Here is a 6,048-nt window from a genome sequence, read left to right as displayed (position 1 = left end):
TAAAATAACAAATTTGTGTAGCGCACGGATATAATCAGTTGTAGAGGGACTGTTAGGTAATTTATTTATTCTAAATGATCTGTGACATTTAAATTACTGGTAGCTGATTTACTTAAGCTGCCTCTTTGTCGTAAAAAAGTAAATTACTAGTCTTATGAGAAAATAAAATTTCTGACAGTGTATAATTAGTTTTTTCAACTGAAATATTAATCATTTTCAAGAAGGCCTGATTATATTTTTTGATTAATAAAATTTGATGCAACACCATTCGACCAATGACCTTAGTGTTGGTATTACACAACCATCAGTGCAACGTTTACATATCAAGTTAAAGCGGGAGGGTGGTCACCTGCACACATGCGAGAATTGAGTCCCAAGCGACGATAACAACACAAGCTAAAAACACAAAGGCTCATGTGTAGACGCTTGTTTGTAAACAATGACACGCTATGGCCACCTGACGCATGCGCAGGTGACGACTCCCCCCTTTAATTTCCTTTGTGGCATATATTTAACATTCTGCTTACTTATGAAATGAATAATTTTTCAACTTTTGTAAATTTATTCCTTGCAATTGGTATTAAATGTATCCAATCATAACATAACAATCAATTTTAAATTTTAAAACAAAGAGCACAGGTTTGTATTCTGATTTTATAAAAGCATAAATTTGTTTTATATAAAATAGTTCTAAGAGTTTCATAAATTTCAAACAACTAAACCAATCACAACGTGTTTAGAGATTCATGGCAGTAAGCAAGGTGTATGTTTTATAAATTTCCATAAAAGCTGTTCATGTGATAATTAAATGCACAGAACAGTGGTTTAATTCAAAAATTTAAATTTTATAAACATAAAACAATTATAAATTTGAAAACTGCCATTTACCAATCAAAATAATCACTGTGACAGATGAATCTGAAAAAGACGACCCAGCTGTCCATGTGCATTGGGAGTCAATCCATCGACATAGGCGTATCAGCCAAAATCTGCTCGGCTTTGCGGCATACCGTGGATCATTGAACAAATTATTATAGCCAATCCAGTTGTCACAATTACAAATGCTCAGATAGATCGGTTATACGCTACTGATAAATTTTTGAAAAGGTTTTTCAGAAACCAACGTATCTACTAGCAAACAATTAATTGTAAATGTATGGGGGGTTCCTATTGAAAATTTGGAATGGGGACTGGGGAGAGGAAATCATATTGATGGGTGAAAAAGATTTGAGTTAAACATTTTACGAGAACAACACTTTTGAAAACACGACTAAAACATATAGACACTTGGAGATACGAGTGAATTAAATATTTTGCAAAAAAAAAATTCTCCAGTCCCATCCAACGGTTTTTAAATGCAATTTTTAGGTAACGTCGAATAGAATTTGTCTATTATGTTTAAGTATGGATCCTCGTTAAAGAAAGTCAAATGAAATATACCACACATAGCAAGAACAGGGTCAATTACACATAAGATAAAAATATGTCAGGCATTTTGCTTGTAACTTCGCCTCACAATATTATGCAAGCGATGCATACTGATCGAGGTAGGGCTCCAGAAGATGTACCTACACTTTATGCTAATTTTGTTTTAAATTATGCTAATTTATTTATGACGTGGCAGTTTCTGTGCTCATGAATATTCATTAATTAGTGAGTCAATACATTCTAAAAGGGGAGATATATTATTTTGGGGGAAGAGTTAGAAAGGGGGAATTAGCAATCCTTAGGGGGTTAAGGTAGAGATGCAGGTTCGTGGGCACTTGTATTGCTTTTCATTGTCCAAACAGTCTTGGCTATAGACTGTTAACATTTTGTAGAATTGTGAATAGTGGAACATACTCAAAAAACGATTTTAAAATATAGATAACAGGTGCAAACATTATCTCTTTTGAATGCTTAGCAAGATTTAGCAAGGCTGTACATAAATAATAAAAAAGAAACGTGGTGAAAAAAAGAAATGACGGGATCTCCATATTATGCACTATATTTAACTTTTAACAAAACGATAATACATTTAAATTTGGAACTGTTACAGCCATTTTAATTATGAGCATTAGCAAACTTCTTACTGAGTGAATTGTTATGCAAATTAGTTCTTGATATATATTCTATGCCCATTTTTATGAGTTTATTGTCAGTCAAGCACAGTTTTCTTGATAATCTACTAAAATGTGTGCAATTGCATGTATTTGACATATAGAGCTCGAGCTGTGTGAATGGCGACCTGAATCTGAGGAGAGCATTGTATTTCACTCAATTTAGAGTTGTTCTAGTCAGGGTGAGTTATTTTGTATATTTCTATATATTGTATTTCTGAGATTTATTGCCGTTATATTCCTTAGATGAATATATTTTTTATTCATGTTTGCCAGCAGCATCAACTTTCTGTTTTTCTGACAAATATGTATTTATATCTCCCTGATATCAAATTGTACATGTAGTCCCTGAGCTCGACAGCCTATTGAAGTGTATTGCAATAACTAATTGTATAACACTGACACTTCACCGATTCAAATGTACTTATTAATGTGTTTACATATTTTGTCTACACAGTTTCTTTTTATGTTATGTTATCCTAACCATAGTATGAACTTGGAATAAAAGAACGCAGGGAATGACACACATGCGTGTCTCTGTGTGTGTCTATCTGCACGTTACAGTTTGGCGTAGTTGGCAGGATCCAAGTGTGACTTCTACATGGTTTAAACCCTGACTTGAAGAGAGAAATAACTCAAAGTTCAAAGTGTGTTACCTGGGTGGTGTGCTACATTTCATCTGAACTGTGATACTGTGCTACTGTGTTCTCATAGAAGACACTGATGTTCAACCTGGACTGATGACACATCATCAAGGATGAAAAGACAAGTTTGTGTGAACTCTTTCAAATAGACTCTTCTATTGAAGTTTCTTTGACAATAATGGTTTGAATGTTTATTTTGTACTTGTGTATTTCACAGAGTTTTCACAGTGTTTGTTTTTAGTAGATTGTTGTGGTGTATGTTTTTACCCGTGACTGGTGCACTGTAAAATTTTACTTGAAGCTGTTATTGTGTGAATGTAGTAGTATAGGATACCTTACTGTGTGATAGTCTGTCATTAAGGTCACACTGTATGGATTTAATACTTGAATGTAGATTCTTTTAGTTGAATGCTATTTGTGTACTGCTGGTTCACAATTTCCTTTTGCTGTATATCCTACTATCATGTCTGATACAGAACAAGCTGCTACTGAGGCTGATGTCCAAGGGATGTTGTGAAGAATCAAAACATTGAAGTTGGCTGTTATGGGAAAGGTGGTGTACATGTCTCCGAGTAGGAAACTTGATAGGTTTCATGACAAGCCTGAGAAAGCCAGTAATTTGTCAGTAGAGAACTGGATTGAAAATACCCAAGCAGTTATATCCTCCAAACGACTAGATGTGAGTAAACAGGCTGCATTTCTCATTGAACATCTTGTTGGTGAGGCCAGACATGAGATACTTTGTCGCGGAGATGCCGTCCAAAGTGATCCAAGTAAGATATTATATAAGAGTGTTTGGTGACGGTGATAGTTTACCCCAGCTACAGGAACAGTTCTTTGCGTATACACAGTCTGATGGAGAAGACATCATTGCGTGTTCCTTGCAGTTAGTTTGTTTGTATGACATAATCGTACAACTAGATTCGTCATTCAAACCAGGTAGGGAAAGTCAGTTAAATAGTTGTTTAGCTGAAGCTGTTCGAGACAGTTTGCGAATGGAGTTATGAAGACTGGATGCAGATCAGCCAGAACTTAGGTTTTTCGATGCTCGTGACCAGGTTATCAAATTGATGGGTCAAAGAGGCAAATCTTTGAAAGCAGAACGTGAAACTGCTGTTCGTGAGGTATTCAGTGACCAATCTAAAAGTTATGGAGAAGTTGCACTGGCTCAACAGGTGTATATGCTTTCAAAACAAGTTGATACCCTCACATCAATGGTACAGTAATTTGTGAAACCTGAGAATCATTCACCTGTGTCAACTGACAATAAACCCCAATGTTGGACATGCAACTCACCAGATCATCTAAACCGAGACTGCCCTAAGAGAAAGCCCAAACCGAAGCCTAAACCCCAAGATTTATACTTAGCGTGGTGGGAGATTGTCCAGAAACTGTTCTAAAGTTGTAAGGTACAGATGGTGTGTGTGTACTTGACACCGGTGCCCAGGTCTCAACAGCAATGAGCAGTTTTTTAGAGAATATCTTGTTAAAGCAGAGTGAGTAGATGTTGCATCACTTATTAAGTTAACTGGTTCCCAGGGCCTTGATATACCCTACCTTGGTTATGTAGAGCTGTCTATTACTATTTGTAATCATACATTTAATGATTTGGGTTTCTTAGTTGTGCGTGACCCAACCAATACTCTTGTTGAGTCACGAAAGAAAAGAGAAGTAAAATACAAACTGGGCTTAGTGTGAATGAAATTAACTTTCTTTCTATACTAACGCTTACAAGCCAACGTTTGTAAACAATGAAGAAGTGTTTGCAGTTTAAGTGGAGAACAGACCTGTGAGAATTGCTGGGAAGAAACCTGTATTGATTCTTGCTCGTTCTATACGTGTAATTGATGTGTCTCTCAAGCCTGCCCCCATTGGACAGACATACAATGTGTTGTTGGAGCGAAATGAAGTTCATGTTGTGGAGTTGCAGAGTGGAGTGGCCATTGGTGCAACATATGTGACTGTGACTGATACTGGTAGGGTGCCTATGCAAATTGCAAATTTCAGTGATCATTGTGTTTATTTAATCCCTCGCACCTCAGTGTGAGTTGCTAAGTCTGTTTCTTTAGAGCCAACTATTAGGTTTCATGCTGTGAATGTAAATGAAGTGGAAGTGACGGAAGCACCAGGCAGTGATGTCACATCCCCTGAAGTACAAGACCTTATCTCAAGAATGAATGTTGGTAGAGAGTCGTCTAGCCCTTATGCATCAGCTATAGTTTTAGTAAAAAAGAAGGATGGTAAGCTGAGGTTGTGTGTGGATTATCGCTCCTTGATTATGAAGACTCACAAAGATGCGTATCCTTTACCTAGGATAGGGGAAACTTTGGAAGTACTTGGAGGTGCCATATATTTCTGTAACCTGGATTTGGCACATGGTTTTAATCAACTGCCGGTTGCTGAGGAGGACATTGAGGACATTAAGACTGCATTCCGTACAGGTACAGGAGGTCTTTTTGAGTATACCAAAATGCCATTTGATCTATGTAATGCTCCTGCCACCTTTATGAGGTTGATGGACAAAGTATTTGGTGATATCAATTTCCAGACTCTTCTTGTGTATCTTGATGACATTTTAGTTTTTGGTTCTACTTTTGACGAAACTCTATCAAGACTTGATATAGTACTTTCTCGTCTGACTAAGCTCAATCTCCTGTAAAGCCTGAAAAGTGTCATTTATTTCACACTAAAGTACGCTATCTTGGTCATGTGGTGTCTAGTAATGGTGTTTCCCCAGATCCGGGGAAAGTGCGTGCAGTTTAAGAGTGGCCTAGGCCAAAATCAGAACGTGAACTATGTGGGTTTCTTGGATTGTCTGGGTATTACAGGAGGTTTATCCCAGAATATGCTAATGTGGCTGCCCCACTCCACAGCTTACTAAAGTAGCCTGGTGATGTCAGAGGGAAGCCAAAGAAATGGAGGAAGAGAAGAGTTACTGCAAAAAATAGGCCTGTTGCTCAACGGCTATTGTACAAAAGTTTAGTGCACATGTATGTCTAACACCAAAGCATTGGAAATAGTGGTTAGTTGAAATTCCATTTTTTAACCAAAAATTACAAAAATATTCGCCAAAATTAGAGAATTAAAGATATGGCCATGGGATGAACAAATCTAGTAGATGTCAACACAAGGTACATACACACCAAGTATCAAAACATTCAGGCTACCGGTTTTGAAGAAGTCGAAAATAGAATTTTTACCTAAAATGATCATTTTAAAATAGTCTGAACTGAAATCAGGTCGGGTCGTAACAGCCAGGTTTTTTTTATTATTATCGACATAGGTTTCTAACATTCTACTGTCGA

The sequence above is a fragment of the Saccoglossus kowalevskii genome, chromosome 6 (assembly GCF_978046115.1).
Source record: "Saccoglossus kowalevskii chromosome 6, keSacKowa6.1, whole genome shotgun sequence".
NCBI classification, from domain to species: Eukaryota; Metazoa; Hemichordata; class Enteropneusta; family Harrimaniidae; genus Saccoglossus; species Saccoglossus kowalevskii.
The sequence above is the reverse complement of the archived record's forward strand: the minus strand, read 5'-3'. Positions refer to the sequence as shown.